This window comes from Pinus tabuliformis, chromosome 6, assembly GCF_031772625.1.
Source record: "Pinus tabuliformis cultivar Carrire ecotype Pingquan chromosome 6, CPIR1, whole genome shotgun sequence".
NCBI classification, from domain to species: Eukaryota; Viridiplantae; Streptophyta; class Pinopsida; order Pinales; family Pinaceae; genus Pinus; species Pinus tabuliformis.
In genome coordinates, this window is record NC_142292.1 from 1,700,184,808 (window position 1) to 1,700,206,914 (window position 22,107).

A 22,107-nucleotide genomic window follows, 5' to 3' on the forward strand; every position below is an offset into this window, starting at 1 on the left:
TTCCTAAGTCGAATTAAGGTTTACGGGGCGGAGAATAAGGTTTATTTGGCGTTTTAAAATAAGCATGATAAAGAATGTCCAAGCAGTAAGTTTACCTCAACCCATTTCATTTTTTATATCATTTGAAGTGCACTTCACACACAGTGTTGTGTATGCAGAAGCTACCTTTGGAGTACTTCGGCAAGGGGACTTAAAACTTTTTATGAAACCCGTGCCTAAAATTTCTAGTCGGTTCTTTGCATTTAATTGCCGACATCCTCAGCATTGTGCAATATTTTCAGCCAATGTTTCTATTAGACCTCATTGAAAAGCACATGCTACAGGCCTTGTTCCAAAAGTTTATGGCTTTGTAGCCTCACACTTTTGATCTCTCCTTCTGCATTCTCATGTTTAGCTAGTTAGTGTGAATCTGAAGTTTGATCGCAGATACAGTTCTGTAACCAGTAATAGGATTGCATATGATAAAGTACGTTTCAGCAACTTGATCTTATTTTGAAATTGTGTTGTCTAATTGGCAGGGGTGCTGTACTGACTTCTGGTATGAGGCACACAACAACTGCCAATATTAGAATATTATAAAGAGAACAGCTTCCTCGGTGTGCTTTCGAAAATGATCAATTGGTTGAGGTATGTACAATACTCACTTTCTAATAAATTGTTTTTGCAAATCAAAACAGATCTCGTCAACATTGCAAAGCTGCAACAAGCCATCTTAGGCATGTGTTTTAGTCTTATACAGCTTTAGTCAACAAAGCAACCTTCCGTTCTAGGAGTAATATCAAAGTCGAATATCCATAGATCCATAACAGAATTACAAACTTAAAAAAACATTATGCACCAAAGTAAACATACACATAAATTATACAACCGAAAAACCTTGAATACACTCCATAGCTTGACTCAGGTCGTCTCGTTGCAAATGCCAGTCGAAACCGACATTTACAGAAATTTCCATAAAACCCATGTAGCTAAGACAAGTCCACAGCATCACGGCCGGCAGAAACCGCATTGTGTTTTCACCGCAGACAATACAACAAATACAAACGAAAAATCGCAGAGATTGCAGAGCTAAACAACCAAGTAACAATAATAACCCAAAGGGCGCGAACACGGTCCGATTCATACCAACGTTACACACCGGCTTGGGAGTCACCGGACCACATGCCCTTCACCTCCAACGATGCGAGGCCCCCAATAACACCCCAAAACCTTTCCACCCCCAAAACCAACCTTTCCAACCTCCAAAACCTTGGTTCGACTTAGCTTATATCGCTCATAAAAGCCATGCAGGTAAGAGAAACCCTCAGTATTTAACGAGAATGCCATTAACTTATAATGCTCAAATAGCCATGGACTCTTGAGGGAAACGAAGAGACAATACTGCTGGACCTACGAAGCAGGAAAGACTGCACAGTTAAACAACCAAGTAACAATAATAACCCAAAGGGCGCGAACACGGTAAAACCCAAGTCGAGTAACTTTCCAGGATCTCGACGAGGGACAGTTGTCCGCCCACAAGACCACCACAGACGAAAAATCGCACAGACTGCAGAGCTAAACAAGCAACTAACAATATCCGAGCAACCAGGAACTCCACCACAGACGAAAAATCACACAGACTGCAGAGCTAAACAAGCAAGTAACAATACCAACCCAAAGGCCGCGAAGACAGTAAAACCCAAAGGCCACGAAGACAGTAAAACCCAAGCCGAACTTTCCAGCATCTTGAGGAGGAACAGCTGGCTGCCAATCAGACCACCACAACGCATGCCGACCACAGCTAAGACAAACCCTCAGTATTCAACCACAATGCCATTAACTTATAATGCTCAAATAACCATGGACTCTTGCATGCTCAAATAACAAGCTCAATTGTTGATGCCTTGCTATGAACAAACTTTATTTATTGATCATGTTTTCTTTGTATGGTCAGATTTCTCATGCCAAAGTTAATCTTCTTGAAGTTAGACCAGGAAAATCTGAATCACTGATTGAAATTTCAGGCAATCCACAGCAAACAAGTGCACCAATTTTGTATGCAGTTCTTGATCTCCCTCCGACATTTTCCAACATTTGCCAACAATTCGTCTACTGTCCCTCTGTTGCTACTTTTTGATTTTGATTTCTTAGAACAAAAGCAGATTCCTTGATTCAATTAAATTTCTATTTAAGATAATTAACCATAAATCTGTCTGCAAACACGAACCCCTGCAGTACTAACTATATGCTTTGTTTCAAAATTCAGTCAAATCGCAATATAAACAGTATTGGCAATTTCTTTGAGTTTGAGGACCCAATTCTTTGTCAACAGACTTCTGCCAGATTTGAAAGGTACACAACATTTGCAAAATTTTGTCAATTGCTACTATCATAGTGCTTTTGCTGATCAGTATTTCTGTGCTAATGTCCTTGGCATTGTATATCACCTTTGGCAGCGTGACAGCAGCTGGTCAGCTTATCACAAAAACTACAGTTGAAGTTGTAACATCTGAACGCACAGTTGCAGCCATTCTAGGAAAGTCTGGAAATGATCTTGTTAAAATTCAGCAGTTAAGCTAGTATAAAGAAGCATAAATTTCTGCAAATTCCATGGGATCCCCTTCAACTGAAATTTTTGAAACATGCAGACTTGGAATGAAGTGCTGTCATTGCTGGCAAAATGACATTGTATTGACAGAATGGCAAAATGTTACAGCACAAATCCTATGTTCTTAAATGATCATCTTGTATGTGAACATTCATCTAGTGGAATGTTGCATTAATTATTAGTTAATAAAAATTGGCATTGGCAGTTTTTATTTTGTCTCTATGGCTCTTGATTCATTATGCTAATGTTTAATGCATTAATTATTAGTTAATAAAAATTGCATTGACAGTTTTTATTTTGTCTCTATGGCTCTTGATTCATTATGCTAATGTTTAATTAAATTTCAATATCTTTGGTCCAATATTTTTTCATTATGCCAATGTTTAATGCATTAATTATTAGTTAATAAAAATTGCATTGGCAGTTTTTATTTTGTCTCTATGGCTCTTGATTCATTATGCTAATGTTTAATTAAATTTCAATATCTCTGATCTAATATAAAAATATTGTTATTATTTATTTTTATTTAATTGTAATATCACACTCTATCTTGCATTGTTTAAATAAATAATGCATTTTATGATTTAAATTACCCATATAATATTAAATACTGCTTATCCATTCATATTTAATTATAACTATTAAATTATTTATAGTTTTAACTAAGTATAAATTTCCTATAATATTTTTATTATTCATTATTCATAATGGAAAGACTACACTTCCAATCACAAAGAAATACAATTCCTTGAATAAAAAGATTCGCACATTGAAATGAACTGTTATCTATTTTTTATTTAAAACAATATTAATTGAATATGAATTTCATAATTTATAACATGTAATATCATTTCTCCTGGCAAGGCAAGCCTTTCTTGTCACCAGGTATAAAGTTTAATAACATAATAACTTTTAAAAAATCAAGCTGTCAAAACATTATTTCTAACTAATAAAGAGTAATTTGAAGTGTCAAAACATTATTTCTAACTAATAAATAGTTTCTAACTAATAAATAAAGTAATTTGAAGTGTCAAAACATTATTTCTAACTAATAAATAGAGTAATTTGAATTGCTATAGTCAATCTCCATTCTTTTATTATTTTCAATTATCCCAAATTTCGTCATTCTATATGTCATCGTATCTCCTATGCTTATGTTATGTCAAATAAATGAATTATATTAAACTATACTCCCTAATTAAGATAATCACAAAATAGAAAAACAACTATGTTTAATGGCATCTGTTTATCTGTGATGTAAGTGCCTTCATTATACTTTGAAAAAATTTCAATAAGAAAACTAACTTGCTTAAATGGAACACAGATATTGCAAAAAGCAAGAGTATACAACACCAAAAGATAATGAATTTTTTCTTGCAGGTCATGATCAATTTACATTTCAACTCGTAGAGTTTAAATGTTTTTTTAATTTTAATCTGTTTATTTTAGTTTTTAATTTATAAAATAAACTTATCAAAATTGCTTTGCTATTGTACTTAGATACTATATTTACTAACCCAAAACTATAAAAAAGACCAAAAGTCATGTCCTTTTGCATCACAACAAATTACTAATTAAATGCAACAAATTACTAATTAGAAATTAGATGCAGGGTTTATTTTCTTTGCTAATTAGTAATTGGACAAATTTAAAGTTCACACTAAAGTTATGATAAACAATATTTTTAAATAAATATATCTTTTCTTCTTTTGACCATGGAATAATTCCCCAATCATTGACATTAACCCCAATGGAATCACTTATGTCCAAACATGTTACTAGATATCTAATCTTTCAATTATGGGTTCAAGACTCCATAATTTTTAAATGCTTAAGTTCTTCTTTGACTTTCGACAATCATTTATCTAAATATTGAACACTCTCCACCACGGATTTAATTAACAAATTTATATTCATAATAATGTTTATTTGCTCATTATCATTTTATGAATATTTCCATAATATTCAAATGTAAAAAATTAACAAAATTCTATCTTTTATGCACCATGAATTCATTATTATGCATTTAAATATATTTTATACCCCATGCTTATTAAAATACATTACTTACTTTAACACTCTCTAATTCTTCATACATTATAATGCATTATTATTACCTTTTATAGTTTTTCCCCGTCAAGGTTTCCATGATTCACTCTTAAATTTTATTACATTTTAATTATTAATCTAAACACTTTCTAAATCATGACACATTGGAAAATTACGTCTAAAACTATTCTTACATTTATCACAATTCTTACTTAACAAACGCAAAGTTCATTATATTTCATTCTTTGCATAAAGTCAAAAAGTCCATACAACAATTCGCTATCCAATTCACTAAATCTTAATACAAATAAGCATGCCTACAACACACTAGTAATGCAAACCAGCTCTGATGATAATGCAAATTAAACACCTATTAAATCTCATCATAATAACTCACCAAACCCTTCTATTAACCGGCAGGGACTAGCGCCACAACAGTGGCTCCTTGTTTTTCACCGTGCATGCACCCAATTGTTATGGTTCTGGGATAGATTAAGGAAAAGATATATTTTAATTTTTAATTTTTAAATTAAATGGAATTATCTATATTAATTAGAAATTGAAAATATAATATATATTTCATATAAAATTATATATAAATTATAAAAATAATTTTATATAAAATACTTAATTGTAATTGTAATACATATTAATTTAATTTCTATAATAATATGGAATTGTGTGTTTATGAGAAGTAAATAGATACATTATTAATGTATTTTTTGTGTAATAATTTTTATTTTTTATTGAGAAATTATAGTTTTCATGAAAATTGGTCAGTGTCAAAATTTACTTAATTGCTAATTCTTCGATCAAAAGATTTAATCAAGATGGAAATTAAGATACTGTCAAACTAATCCAAGGCTCACTCAAAACATGATTCCTTTAATAACAAAAAAACATGAAATCATTTAACCATTATAAAATCTAAGTGACTTCCCAAAATTTACATTATCAACCTCTCTTCTAATCTCATCCCCTATACTAAAAACAAAAAGTATCTGATATTTATTATATATTAATATTTAAATAAAAATATTATTACAATTTTAATAAAATTTAAATTTATTATTTTATTCATTTAATAATAATTTTATAAAGATGGAGGCTCGAGCGGGAGGGGTTATCTTTTGCCCGATGAAAAGGTGGGAAAAAAATTTCGCCCAAGGTCTGGGAGAAGCCACAAATAATTAGGCAAAGTAATATAGACTCTAAAAGGACCATGTTGGCAATAACAGGGAAAATATCACAATTATCAGTGTTTGGAGATTCTCTTATCACCATTCAAAAACGTGTAGAATGGCGTCAAAACAAGGATCATGATCCAAGTCCATCCATGCAAAGAATTTATATGATGGTGGACAAATTTGAATCCATTGACTTTTATCATATAAAGAGGGAAAACATTGTGATAACGGACGATCAAGCCAATCATGCCATTAACCTAGAGCAAGGTGAACTCAAGGAGGACAAGGATTATTTTAACTATATGTCACATCCCACGATCACTAATAAATTGAAAATCTCAAAGCGCAAGAAGAATATTGAGAAGGGTGAATTGTCTGACACGATGGTTAATTGCCTTAATTACTCCTTGGCACATTTGTTCTGCGGTGGGAGTCCTGGCGATAAGTTGGATCCTTCACCTTACAGATGGTTAATTGTGAGGAATAAAGACAAGAATAAGGACAACTGGGAGAATTTAATCCGAGATTTAAGGCATAACAACTATGAAGGAGTCACATTCTTTGAGCTCGAGGAGGATTGTCTCAAATTGATCATGTGGGATTACATCTCGGAGTAGGAAGCAATCAAAATTAATTTGGTTGTAGGGAGTGTAATATCGAAGAGCATTAAAAATGAAGGCACTTCCAGTGCCGTCAAACTGGAGCCGATTTTGGCTATGAGAAGATGGTTGTGGAGGGCATATGCAATGTGGCTTGCCTCACACTCTCGTCATGCTGAAGAAATGGCTTCCATGCCAGGTAATGGCGCTGGAGGCGCCTCTGAGAATTTATTCGATGTGTTAAGGCAGAAAGTGGAGGACACGATTTCTTGGATAAGAGGGCAAATTATCTTTGGGGTCTGATCTCATTTTAATCTCTTTTTGGGTCAGCTGGAAGGCTTGAGGAAATACGTGGAAAATTTCTAGGCAGCAGCAGAGGTAATCATGTCAAAGATAGAGAATCTTGACCGAAAGGTGGAGAACTCAGAGGAGAAGGTGGAGACTGTTGTAGTGTCGATATTGAAAGACGTATTTGGCATCGGGGAGCTCTCCCTCCGAAGTTCGTTGTTCATTTGCAAATACAACAAAAGGTTGAGCAGTAGAAAGCAGTGGAAGCATACCATTAGGGAGAAGTAGAAGCGACAGATATGGAAGAAACTTAGCAGCGTTAGTTGGAAGAAACATATTAGTTAGGATTTAGAAGTAGTCCTTTTTATGTTATGTAAGTATGTAAATATTAATGAGGTTTTGTGGCAAAATTACAAGGAAAATGTTATAGAAAATAAGGAGAACTCATAGACTCTAGTCAGAGCACTTTTAGAGGGAATATGGAAGTGAGAAAATGTGGTAGAAAATCAGGAGAACTCATGGGCTCTAATGAGAACACTTTTGAAAGGAATATAGAACTGATATTGCTTATTGCTTTTAAATATAATAATTCTTACCAAAATCCAGATTCTTTAATCAAAATATAACCATTCCTTTAAAAAAACAAAATTACAAAAATATATATATATATATATATATGTATATATGTATAAATTTAATTCGTTAATGATTTATATAAATATTTCAATTAAAAACAACATCATAATTCATTGTTACAAAATTTTTCAAACAAACATTTCACTGTTTGTACCGTAGGATGAGAGGTCAATAGGGAAATGTTTCTATGAGAATGTTATCGGTTTAATGAAAAACGCTAATGGTTCGACGAAAAAGCCAAAAAGCTTAAACCCCATTTAAGCCGTGAGAAGAAAAAAGCTGAAAAGCAAGATGGACCGTTCTGTACGTGGTGGGTGAGTAAGGAGAAAAATTTGAGTTTAAATGCACTACAATATAATGCTATTGTCTCATCTCATTTCATTTTATTTTTCAGGAGGCGCGCAAGTAATTGTGGTGGTTCTGGATGGAGCGCCGCATCTGTCACCAGGGTAAGCATGACTTTGTAATTCCGGCCGCTTATTAGAAGGAAATTGTGGGAGCTGTGCTTATGTTTTCTTGACTGAAATTGATAATTCTGTCAATTGATCTCCGTTTACTGCAGACTATGCTATCGTTAATTATCGGACTTCTCTGCTTTAATTATCGGACTTCTGGTCTCGGTTGGTTATGATATTAAGTATTTTTAGTCTCAGGCCGATGAGGGGATCACTAATTGGGCCGTTCAGGACACTTTTGACACATGGAGGTCATGTACATTACGACGTCTATCATTTAAGACACCAGGGTAAGCATGACTCTCGAATTCCGGCCGCTTATTAGAAGGGAATTGTTGGAGCTGTGCTTAAGTTTTCTTGACTGAAATTGATAATTCTGGCAATTGATCTCCGTTTACTGCAGCTCACGCTATCGTTAATTATCGGACTTCCCGTCTCGGTTGGCCATTATGTTTTAATCTCAGGCCGATGAGGGTTAAAGATCAATGGGCCGGGTCACTAATTGGGCCATTCCGGACATTTTTGACACATGGACGCCATCTTCAGTAAGCTGCTTCTCTCTATTTTAAATGCTGTGTTTCTGGCCATGGTGGAGTCTGTGTGGTTTAGGCAATTATGTGCTAATGGTTACTTTTCACTGGGTATTGCGTGAGTTCTTAGTTCGAGTCCTGCTGAGTGTTTTTTCCAAATTAATTCACTAATTTCATCTGGTTTGCCTTGCCGTATGAGTTTGTTTATTTGTGTGGAGTGTTTTTCTTTTTGAAATAAATTCACTAATTTCACCCCAGTTTGCCTCGGCATGTGGGTTTATTGATTATTTTGATTATTAATCCACTATACTCATCCTCATCCTCAGTTTGCCGGCAGATTATGATGGCTCCTCGTGTGGTTTCTTGATTGTTTAGTGTGCAGATGTCCATGAAGATCATGGAATGGAATGGATGCCACCTTTGATGGGTGTTGCAATTCGTCGTGCTTTCCAGTAAGGTAATTGTTCGTTGCATATTGTGCTTCTGCTTGTTCATCTTTTTCGGTGGGCAGGTCTCTGTTCGGTAGTCTGGCGACTGGCTTGCACAATTTTTCGATACTATCTGTTATGGCTATTCTGTAATTGGTGTGGGGTATGGTAGTTTGGTTTGCTAGCCTTCACACCATTTATTGTCGCCTTGTTTTCGTTCTTCTATGCTTATAACCAGCTTGGAAGTTACTCTGTCTTTTTAATACAACTTTTAAAACCCACCTCCTTTCTTTTACACAGGAACATAATGAAACAGGAAGCGGACGGCTGCATATGTGCAGATCCTTGCATCCCATGAATTGCCGTTGTAACTAATCAGAACCCTAAGCTCTGGTCAGATCGGGTTCTGATTTAATTTGTTTTCTATTTAATTTACATTTGATTGAACAGTACTGGACATTGAACAATTTATATAATTATACAAATTCCTTTTTCATACACAAACAGATTCGTCCTCGTTTTGGTCCAACGCGCAAGATGGATTAATTAATGGGATGAACGACGAATTATTTTCCATATCCTTCAGCCTCCCCCTCTGCATTGAGCTAGGTAGTGCATATTCTCACATTTGCTCCTCTTCTTTCAACAAGAACAATGACATAAAACCATTTTGTAGTTTTTGTAAAAGTGTGGACACAAAAGTATGAGATTTCTTGAAACAGTTACTTTGGTCGTTGTTGTTTTAAGAGTTTTATGTCAAAGTCAAAATTTACTCTGTTATTAGAAAAATATGTATATAACATATTTTGGTCTCCATAAAGTAGTTAATGGTCAATCTTACATAGTGACAATTAATGTTACAAAATCATGAATATTGTATATTGTTAACATAGTGACATGTTACAAAGTCACAAATACTGCAGATTGTTGGGTCAATCTTTATCCCATTCTCACTCATTTCTTTTTTTGGGAGAAGAGTTAGGAGGTAAAGTATTTAGTTTATTTAAACTAGTTAAATAGTTAATATGGATCACTTCTATGTCAAAATATAAAGTATATTTGGTATTTTTAGATTATTAAGATATTTAGTGTAGAATTGGTTAATATTGTTAATGTTGCATTATTGCAAATATATATTTAGGTTTTTTTCTCTAATATTTACTGCCACTTCGTTTTACAGTTTGCTATTTGTTTTTAGGGGAAACAATATCCCAATTTAGATCCCTCATGTCTGAACTTGTTTAGATATATTTGTGGTTTGGATCATTGAAAAGATAAGGAGATGGACTAGTTTCAATGAAGTATATAATACATGTCAAGGGAAACAATACCCTCAATGTAGATCACTATATTTGAACTTGTTCAAGTATATTTGTGGTTTAGATTATAGCAAAGATAAGGAAATGGACTAGTTCCATTGAAGATCAAAAGATGAAATCAATTGATCAGTTTAAGTGAAAATACTTTCCATAAACTCGTATATAGTTGCTAGCTAGTGTACATTCTCCCATTTTCTTTCCTTCTTCCAAAAAGAGCTAGGACATTAAAGCTTTCACTTTTTAAAATGAGTTGACATCAAATCTTTTGTTCTTTAAATGAGTCAAACAGTTACTATGGTCATCATCGTTGTTTTGAGAGTTTTATATCCTTTAGTCTACACTCGCCATATCATCATAAAAAAACATATATCATCCTTTAGTTTCCATAACTAAGTAATGGTTGATGTTACAAAGTCTGATGTTTAGGTCAATCATTTTTCCATTCTCCCTCATTTTCTTTTCCTTTTAGGATAAGGGTTTAGACTTAAAAGCATTTAGTTTCTTTAAACAAGTTAAATAGTTAATACATGTTGTTTTTATGTCAATAAATAAAGGCATTTGTTGTCTCTAAACTAATTACATAGGCAATATACATATGGTTAATGCTTTAAGACATAGCTAATATTGTTAATGATTCTAAGTGTGGGGGTTTTCACAGTTTGTCATAATGTTTGAGCTTTTTTCTAGAGTTGGATTGTGTTGTGTTTTTGAAACATCCTATATTTCGAGTGGACACTCCATCCATTGTTAGGGACAAAAAGATATAAGAAGGATTGTTACATAGTTAATATTGTTAGTGATTCTAAGTGTGAGGGTTTTCACATTTTGTCATAATGCGTGAGATTTTTTCTCGAGTTGAACGTGTTGTATTTTTAAATGTCCTACATTTTGAGTGGACACTCCACCCATCATTAGGGACCAAAAATCTATAAGAATGATTTCATCTTTTGATCTTCAATGAAAGTAGTCCATTTCCCTATCTTTTCTATAATATGAACCACAAATATACTTGAATAAGTTGAGATCTTGTGGTCTACAACATTGAGGGTTTTGTTTCCCTTGACATATATTGTACACTTCAATGGAACTATTCCATATCTTTATCTCTAGAATGGTCCAAACCACAAATATAACTAAACAAGTACATATATAAGGGGTCTAAATTGGGGATATTGTTTCCCCTAACACAAATTACAACGGTAGCGCATAGTTACAATAGATATTTGAAAAGAAAACCTAAATATATACTTGCAATAACGCAATCTTAACAATATTTTTTTTAACAACAATGAGTACATTCCATTAGGCACAATCGGTAACCATTAGTAGAACTATTTCATAAATGCCACACGGGCCAACATGTCTCCAGAGAATTGAACCCAAGCTACTTGGGACACAAATTGTGAACCATACCACTTGAGATAAGTTCCTTTGACAACCTTAACAATATTAACCACGTAACATTGATGTGTTGTATACTAAATATGTAATTGGTTTAAATCAACTTTGAAATTTGTAAATATATGTTTTGAAGTGCAACTAGTAAGGTTAATGGATTGTTGTTTAACATAGATTTTAGAGGAACAATTCATTTGAACATATATTTGTAAGCTACTACTATTTTATTTTGGGGTTAATAAAGAGGAAAATTATATTTCTATTTCTATTGCAATTAACTTGAATTTGAGTATCTTTTAATCAAGTTCTTGGATTCCATGTATCTTATAGAAAACTCATAAACAACCTACCATGAAACCCCTAGAACAAAAGGATTAGAATTAAACCTAGCTAAACAAAATTTCCTATGGAGAAAACCTTACTTTATAAATGTAAATATTTACTTTTAAGTTTTGATAGTTCTTGGAGTCAAACCACTATTTCCTGTCTAGCTACCTTTCGTTATGTTGGTTGTCATTAAACCTATTGACATATCTGCGAATGCAATTGCTTTTCTCCATATTTCGAGGTTTGCTTTGTTGGGTTGTGACTTGATTGTTAATTGGAAAAGTAAGATCATATCAAAAGATGGATTTATATGTATCTTTCTTTTGTTTTGATTGAGTACCATCATTGTTTAAACAAGTGCATTTTGTGTTATGCTTACATCCAGTCCTTGCTCCTCCCTTGTCTAATGTTCATCTCTATATCACCATCACCAATTTAGATTATGCTATTTTTAACATGATATGTTCGAATTGTTGAGCCTTCCTCCTAAATTAGGATTGTCTTGATATGCTTCTACTCATGACCTTCATACAACATGAAAATAGGTTGATTAAGGCATTTGTTTCCAAGATGGGGTTCACATCTAGATGAATATGAGAGTATATTAATGAACTTGTTCAATTCCCAATTGAAGGTACAATAGAGTGCTTGTTGGATCCCCGTGCTCTATTGGGCCCAAACCTCTTTCCATGTTATGAATCTTGAGTGGTTCAACTCTTTGCATATCAACCAAACTGTTGAGTAACATATTTGAGCCTACCATTCTAAGGTAATGACCCCAACCTTGAGACACCTTAACTATAATATTTTGTAGATATTTCCTCTTCCAGCAAAGCAAAGTTAGTCATGATGAGATAATTTCCTTTTGTCTAGAGGAGTCTCCACTCCAATATTTGTAAGAATGTTGACTTCCTTGTTTCCACATCTGGTGAAAGCTTATGAGGTTCAACATTATAAACCCAAAAGATTTTCCTAGATATGTTTTATGATTCACTTTTAAGTTTTCCTTTGGGGCATCTTCTAATCATCTCATTGCTTCTTTGGAAATTTCCACTACTTCTCCTCAAATCACCATCAATCCACTCCTTGTATCAGTTAGCTAATGGAAGGTGAGAAAGATTTAAATAATAGATTCTTCCACCCGGTTACTTAACATACATAGATAGGGCCCTAGAATCTCCTTTTAATAAGATTGTCCTAATTAACAATTCCTCATTAGTATAATAGCCAATGAAAAGCGAGTATTTTTGGCCATGCTTGTAAGTTTTGTATCTTATTCCAAACTGGGTTTTTATTGTTTAGTGCTACTTCATTAAGGATGCTTGTATATGCTTGTTTAAATAGTATTCCCCCCTCTAGTTAATCCCCATATTAGGTGATTCATGCCTACTTTCCAAGGGATAAATCTCATTTGCATTTCATTCCATAGCCTATGTTTGTATTCATCTAAAATGGTTTCCACCCGGGAGCTAAAGGGTGGGTTGGTTATGATGAAATGATCCTCAACATGTTGTTGATTTTTAATGTCGATATCAACATATATAATACCCACCCAACTTCTTTGAACTATTGTCGAATAACCCTAAAATCCTTTCATCTTGTGAGAGGTTCATGTTGATTCCACAATTCTTTCCAAAATAAAATTGCACTACCCATTTTGAGCTTTTGAATTACTAATATTTCGAGCCACTACCTAAAATTTCCTCGCACTATTAAAATGTATAACCTTGGTTGTTGAACTCCATAGGCATCAAATTCTACATCTCCACTCTTGTGGTATACTTTACTCTCCAAATTTTTTCCCAAAAGCACTTTCATTCTAGTGCCCATCTCCAAATAAGTTTTCCATTGAAAGTTGTGATCATTAACTTTAGGTTGTGCATACCAAGCTTGACCCTTTCTTTGAGTCGACATATCATTTTCCAACATACAAGTATCCATTTATTTTCCATCACGACATAAGAAACTCTTCTTAATTCCCTCAATGGCATTAATTACCCTTTGTAGAGCCATTGATGTTGAAAAATGGTACACTATAATTGCTTGATGGGAAGATTTAATGAGACCGATTCTTCCCACTAGAGATAGGGCTTGAAAGTCTAGTTTTTAACTTTTACTGAATTTAGTTTAGAATTTTCTCCCAAGATAATTTCTTCCTTGATTTCCCAAATAGTTTGTGGGAAGAGAACTTCTTTGGAAGTTTAGAATCCTACACTCTTGTTGTTAAACATCCATTCCAGTGTTGAAGTTATATATATATATATATATATCTTGTTTCATTGATTACCCCTCTAGATGCCATTGATTTTTCCACAACTCTCAAGAATCTGGTTTGAGTCTAAAATCACAATCACAAACACGCAAATGCCACAACACTTCTACTTTGCATAACAGAAAATACACAACAGTGAATCAACTAGTTCACAAGGCAAGATTTTTATCTAAACACTTGTTATATTACAGAACTATAATACAACAATCTTAGGGCTCTTGTACCAGGGATCATGACCCTTACAATTAACCCTGATACAAGACAACAACTAGGGCTTGGTATCAACAACTATGATGACCAATCTACCTTGAAGAAAGTACAATTAACATACTTATATTGGTGCACATCCAAAGTCCTCTCAGTCCACGTACCTTGGACACATATAACAAGTCCTTTGCCTTCCGTTCTGTAGCTCAACAATATGCCACTATTAGTGATCACTGCGCCTTTAGGTCACTAAAATTTGGCCTAGCATAATCTTCCCTCTAGTTGCTCTTTACTCCTTCGAAGACACTGGCACTTAGGGACTTTAACGTTGCCCACTCCTTTCCTTCTCTGCTACTCCAAAGATGACAAGTATCAGGGCTTTAGAGGTTCCCCACTTATCACTAATCGAACCCACTGCCAATCACTGAACTAGGGCTTGATAACTGGCCCTCTTGGTTGCCCTTTAGCTCTTCCAAAGATTAACTGTTAGGGCTCCAAACCACCTTCTGACTAACAAAGAAAATATGTCGCTTTGTCCTCTGCATTTAGGGCTTGAAGCAAGCCACTATAGTCCTCCAAACAAGTTGTTCTTAGGTTGCTCCTACACTGACCAATCTGGACCTCATCACCTAGCAAAACATAAATCTTGGAAGGATAAACATCATATCTTTGGACGTCAACTTCCATCCTTAATATTCCATGGCATGTACATCACTTTGATTGATATTTTAGCCTTGATTACAAACCTTTGTGTCTAGGGTTTCCTTAGCGAAATATTGGACCTCAAACCCAGTGTAATTCCCCCTTCTGCCCATTGAATCTTTAGCATTGTCCATTGAGGATATTGGACCTCACTCCAACTACAATCTTGGATTTGCTGTCCTCCAAAATAGGCCTTTCGGTTCTCCTGAACAAATGCTATAGGGGCTCGGCCCTACCTCCAAAAGAAACAATGTACACATAATTACACCAACCAAACAAGCATAGAACTGCCTTCAAACAAAACCAACAAACTGCCCTAACTCAACCCTGTCAAAAACACAAAAAATATGAGAAATTCAACCTTCTCTTCACTTGGAAAAGGCTCCTTTAAAGGTTGTAGCTAACACATATGTCCTTCTCCTTAGATGCTTGCACTTGTGTTGTGTGATCAAATGATTTCATCTCCCTTCTATTTATATGATTCTTTGGGTGCAATTTTGTTAATTTTAGGTATGTTCTATGCTGAGAGCAAATTTACTTCAATTTTCCATATTAGCTCAATATCAATTCCAGATTAGCAATCACATTTAGCATGATGGTAAAATGCAGATACAACATAAACATAAATCGCAGAAAACAAGCCAAGACAAGAGGACACAAGATGTGGTGCTAGCCAAGGACAAACCTCAATGTGGGGAAACCCTTGATCAATTCTTCTTATGTTCTTCAATAGTTCTGTAGAGAGAGATAGTACATATACATCAGAAGTTAACATTTTGACTTATCAAAATAAGAGCAGAGATCTTCTCTAGGAAGATGACACATGAGGTAGCAGATCTGAACATAGGTGATTCTATCACCATGATGTACCCATCACTGTGCTGCACCCATGACTGTGCTACACCCATCACACTGCATCCATCATGCTGCATCTATCACCATGTTGCATCTTGTCATGCTGCATCCATCATGTTGCATCTCATCATGTTGCATCCATCCTCAATGAACTCATGATTATGGCTCTGTCTATCTCGTATTGGAACATCATCATACAACCCTCTAATAGTGTGAGATCTCAGCAATATTACACATAACAACGCCATACATAATGCTAATGATATGAGTACTTCAATTTCCATACAAAATTCACTGTGATGTTATGGCATGTGGCCTAACACACAATCTTCAGGAAACAAATTCATTTTGCTTAACCCTTCACACAGTGACTCAATTAGAATTTCCTTAAATTTCCATACAAAATTGACTGTGATGTTATGGCCTGTGGTCTAACACATAGTCTTCAGGAAAAGAAAATCATTTTTCTTGACCCTTCACAGAGTGACTCAATCAGACTTTATGCAGCAGTCATATTGGATACTTCTGCCTAGCATAACATACACAAACAAATGGCCATGCTGTCACCTACAGCTACGTGGCATAATCTAGTGGCTAGGTGATTGTGTAAGGCTACTTGTGAACATCCTCCTGTAGGTATGGACAATCACCCTTAACTGCGGATGGGGTCACCTTTAGATCTGCGGTTTAGGACAACAGATAGGAGCCACTTCTTAGGCCTCCTTTACTATGGTTAGGATAGAGACTTGTTGATTTGGGGTAGCATCGGATGTGCTCTAGCCATGAAAATTGGTGGAGAGGCTAAAGCACATGAGATCTCCAAGACCCATAAATGGTTTGGACAGATTGTACCCGGTTTGGGAGATATTAAAATAATTAATATTTTTAATGGAGTTCCTAAGTCTAAACTTACGAAAAATAAAATATTAATGGGTATTAATATAAAATTGGGTTAGAAGGTTCCAAAATTCATGGATCAAGCAAAATATAATCTTAGCCGTTGATTGGAGATTTAATCTCGGCCGTTGAAGGACCAACGAAAAAGGTATAAGAAGAGGCTTGAGGGTCAGTTGGAGAAGATACCAGAGTGATCAGTCATTCATTTTGCTAGAGCGGGGTAGCTAAGCAAAAGTGAATCAGTGATCAACAGCGAGGGGCAGTGAGTACGAGGCAGAAAGGCAGAGACAATACTGAGAGACCAACGCAGAAGCAGAGAGAGTGAGAGAAGCAGCCAGTCCAAGCCACACAGAGCCCAACAAAGACAACGCTAAGGCCATAGGGACTGCGTCATCCATGCAGAGGCTGCTAGAGTGACGCAGAGGGTCCTAGGGGCTGCGCAGTGCCTCAGAGGGCTGATGCAGAGGGTCCTGGGGCTGACGCAGAGGCCGGAAGTGCCAACGCTGAGCTTCAGTTGTGCTAGAGGGTTTCGTGGGATATGTTTTTTGAATACCTGTTTCCGGATATAAAGGTATTTATGCCGTGTATTTTTCTCTGTCGGGTGAGTCGGTTAGGCACCCAGTTGTACTAAGAAAGACTACATAATAATATAACCCTCTGAATCGCTGCACCGATTTTCCCGCATTGGGTTTTTCTGGGGACATTTGTCCAAAAATAACTGTGTCATTTGTGTGTTTGTTTTCCTTCAGTTGATGATCTGTAGATGTTGTGACTGTATTGCGTTTATTTTGGTATTTGAATGTCTTAAATAACTTGTTCAGAATTTACAAGTAGAAGAAATAAACCAGCAGAATACAGATTAATTTTCTAACGGATAGACTTAGAAAATTCAACATGGTATCAGAGTGTGGTTGCAGATCACAGGAGAGCTGAAGGCATCAACTGAGCAAAGCATTTGCAGCAGAATCAGCTATCCTGAGTGACAGTAGTTGATCCTTGTAGAAGCGACAGAGGAAGGGTTGACGCAGAGGGACTGCATCATCAGTCTGGGCTAGAGAGAGGCCAACACAGAGGCTAAGGAGGGCAGAGAGAGGCTCACGTAGAGCCACGCAGAGGCCAGGAGGGCTGACGCAGTTGGCTGAGGGAGCTGTTTTGCCAGTGCTGGGATTGCGCAGAGCCAAGAGGCTCAATCCTTCAGTTGTTGGGGCAAAGGAAGCTATGGGTAGTTTGCGGGAGCGAAGTTGGTGGGATATTGTGGTTAGAACAGTACCTAACAGGGCAAGACCAAGGTAGAGGGAGTTGCTGCCGAGGCGGATTTCTAGCCAAGGAATCTGGATCAGTGTTGCAGTTGCACAAACGATCAGAGAGGGGCAACTTGACGGTTGGCAAAAGGATTTCCAGGAGGGAAATCGAGACTCAGAGGGAGTCCAGAAGTGAACTTCCAGACGGGAATTAGAGAGACTCGGAGGAGTCGAACCGAGAAATTCTAGATAGGAAGTAGAGAGACTTAGCAGGAATCGAACCGAGAACTTCCAGGTGGGAAGTAGAGAGACTCAGAGGAGTCAAGCCGAGAACTTCTAGACGGGAAGTAGAGAGACTCATCAGGAGTTGAACTGAGAACTTCTAGGCGGGAAGTAGAGATACTCGGAGGAGTTGACAAAGAAGAGCAGAGAGATGGCTGTGAATGGGCTGAGAGATCATGACAGGCTAGACGGAGCGTCCAACTTTGTGGTCTGGAAGGCCAAGATATTGTCCATTTTAGATAGACATCGTATTAAGGGCTTCGCCTTGAGAGTAATGGATATCCTAGTTGACCCGGTAGCTAATGAAAGGTACGAGGAGGCAATGGCTAAGGCAAAGTGCATCATCCTTGATGGGTCAAGGATCATGTGGTCCAACATATTGCTGAGAAGGAAATGACAAAGGAGATGTGGGACACTTTGAAGACATTGTACCGGCATACTTTCGTGCAGAGGAAGATGCTCCTGGAGAATCATCTAAGGTCATACCAGATGCAGAAGGAGAGCAGATAGATCTCTTCCTCGGTCATTTGAAGGAGATCTGTGACCAACTGACTTCCATAGGGGCCACGCCGGATCAGGAGTTGATAGTGAGGACCGCACTTAATGCAGTCTCCGAGGAGTAGGATACTGGGTAGGGCGAGTCTTCTAGATTGAGAAGAACTGTGGGCGACTATTCGTCAAGGAGAGATTAGACAGCTGACCAAGATGGGAAGTAGCAGCAAAGGGGTCAGGATAAAGAAGGAAGAGGAAGAGGGTGTGGCTTTGGCATCTGCAGGAAAGCAAGTGAAGAGGAAGAAGAAGGACCTCTCCAAGGTCAAGTGCTTCCATTTTGGGGAGTTGGGTCACTATGCGAACCAGTGTCTGAGGAAGAAGAACAAGGGAGAGGCTTTTGAGTCTAAGGCAAAGCTAGCGAAGGCGGAGAAAGAAGTCGAGGAGGATGACGATTGTGCCATGAGTTCTCATGTGCCACTTGAGAAGAAGTGGGGAGAAATTGAGCTATAGTGAGGAGGACTACAGGCGATGAGGGGCAGGATCCTTGAGGTACCCAACCTCTTGGATTATACCTTGTTACGGGAGCCCCGAAGAGGAGTAGCAGGACTGGTGGATGTAGGTAGAGACAGATGCGGATGAAGCGGCAGAGAGTGCTACAGTGCAAGAGTCCCCGGGCAGCGCGAGGCTAGTAGGCTGCAACAGTGCGAGAGGCACAAGAGTGTTGCACCAGTGCAGGATGGCACAAAGAGGTGTGCAACGATGCGAGATGCAGGGAGTTGTTGCAGCAGCGCAGAGGTCAGTAGAGGGAGAACTTGTGAGCGGCAGAGGGAGCTTCAACATTGAGAGTGTTTCTAGCCTGACAGGGATGTCAGAAGTTGGGAGGATTAGTTACTTCTCAGTGATTGAGTTGCAGTGCAGTAGCAGTATGTAGTAGCACGATGCAACATGATGAGAGGGGATGCAGTGTAGATGCAGTGTTGGGAGGATGGACCAACAGCAACACGGATGTAGAGGGAGTTGCCGTACGGATGTAGTAGTGGCAGTGGCAGGGCCATGGGCAACAGTACATGATGCAACAGTGCAGAGGATGTTGTGAAAACTCTATCACTGCAGTAACTGATTCACTTTTCCTACTTATTCCACCATAAGTTATTCATGAAATCACTTCAATAAACATTAAAATAAATACTACTGCAAATATCACATCGTAATACAGAAACAAACATATGCACACGAATCAACACATTGACACAAATATTTTGGACTAATGTCCCCTGAAAAACCCAATGTGGGAAAATCAGTGCAACAAGGGAGGATTTTATTATTCAACAATTTTCTAGTACAACAGGGTGCCCAACTGGCTTACCCATAGATAGACAAATTCTCTAGCACTTCTTCTGAACCCAGCGTCAGCCCTGTTGACCTCTGCGTGCCCTGAAATCGTCTACGTCAGCCTGTTGAGACTTTGCGCAGCCTCTTTGGCCTTCTGCGTCACTCCTACAGCCTCTGCGTGGATGATGCAGGCCTTGCTGGCTCTGTGCAGTCTCTGCTGCCTCTGCGTGGCTCCCTCTGGCCCTGCTTCTGCTTTTTTTGCCTCTGCACTGATCTCCCGTCTCTTTGTTTAGTACTTGCTGCCACCTGAATGCTCACCAGACCACTGGTTCAATTTCTTAGCTAACCTCGCTCCAGAAATTGAACTGATTGGTCTCCCTCAGTGTGTTCTCCAAGTGACCCTCAAGCCTCCTCTTATACTTTTCTTGTTGACAAATCAATGACCGAGATTAAGTCCCTAATCAACGGCTAAGATTAGATCTAGATTGATCCATGACTTTTGGACCATTCTAACACAGTTTCATATTAATTCACATTAATAGTTTATTTCACGAAGTTTAGACTTAGGGATTACATTAAAAATATTAATTATTTTAATATTTCCCAAACTGTTTACAATCTGCCCAAATCCTTTCTGGGTATTGGAGATCTCATGTGCCTTAGCCTCTCGACCAAGTTTCGTGGCTAGAGCACATCCGATGCTACCCCAAATCATCACTCCCTCTTAGTGAGGAATGTGCTTTGGCAATACTCCTCATTGAGCATCACCCTGATCATCCGGCATCGGTTCTTGTGCTGATGTTAAGCTTTCCTACCCAACATCCTTTGCATTGCTGTATCCTGTACCACTGCCCATGGCTCGCCACTGTTACTGTCACTGTTGCATCTGTACGACAACTTCCTCTATATCTGTGCTGCTGCTGGTACTTTCTCACAACACTACATCTGCACTGCAACTCTCTTTTCATTCGTGCTGCTAACACACTCATTTCTACTTCTGAAAGGGGTTCTTTACCACCCCCATCTTTTCCCTGAAGTAGTCAAATTTTTACTTTCCAAGAGCCTTGGTGAGGATATTTGCCACCTGTTCTTCTGTAGGAGTGTAGCTCAACTGTACAGCTCCTCGTTGGACACAGTCTCTGACAAAGTGACATCAGATATCAATATGCTTCGACCTATCATGAAACATTGGATTCTCAGATAGTTTGATGCAACTCTAATTATCGCACATGATCCTAGTCGCCTCCATATTTCTTATGAATAGGTTCACCAGCAGTTTTCTAAGCCATATGGCCTCATACGAAGCTGTGCTTGCTGCCATATATTCTGCCTCAGATGAGCTCAGAGCTATGGACTTCTGTTTCCTACTGCACCAGGAGGTCATTCCTGATCCGATGTTGAAACAGTACCCAGAGGTACTTTTCCGATCCACTGAACTTCCTGCCCAATCTGCATCAATAAATCCACTCAACCTGATATCCTTCCCCTTGGTGTATACAAGCCCATAATCAACTGTTCCCTGTAAATACCTGAGAATGTGTTTGGCTGCTGCCCAGTGTGCCCTCTTTGGTTCCACCATGAACTGGGTTCCACCATGAACTAACTGAGGGTGTTGATAGCGTAGCAAATATCTAGCTTGGTATTGACCAGATACATCAGGGACCCTATGAGTTGCCAATATAGGGTGGGATCGACATCCTTGTCTTCTGATGCATCAATCTTCTTCCAGTTGGTGATCATTGGCGTAGCCATAGGTCTATAGTCTCCCATCCCGAATCTTTTCAGGATTTCTATAGCATACCTCCCTTGCCCAAGGAAGATTTCTCCTTTCTGCTGCCAAACTTCCAACCCTAGGAAGTAGTGCATTCGTCCTAGATCATTCATATCGAACTCTGTGGCTAGATTCTTCTTGCAGTCCTCAATGAGTCTGGATGATCTTGTCAGAAAGAGATCATCCACATATAATACTAAGATAAGCAGCTCGTTCTCTATGACCATATAGTAGAGATTTGGATCTGCGTCAC

At 37.4% G+C, this 22,107-nt stretch overlaps 1 long non-coding RNA gene across 1 annotated transcript; it reads left to right on the top strand.

Annotated features, from left to right (window-relative positions):
- Positions 1 to 7,707: 7,707 nt before the first annotated feature.
- Positions 7,708 to 9,314, top strand: LOC149265534 (uncharacterized). Its single transcript, XR_016251726.1, has 6 exons — positions 7,708 to 7,795; positions 8,000 to 8,091; positions 8,205 to 8,346; positions 8,707 to 8,788; positions 9,060 to 9,152; positions 9,267 to 9,314. It is a non-coding gene; the product is annotated as an uncharacterized LOC149265534 (long non-coding RNA).
- The last annotated feature ends 12,793 nt before the right edge of the window (positions 9,315 to 22,107 follow it).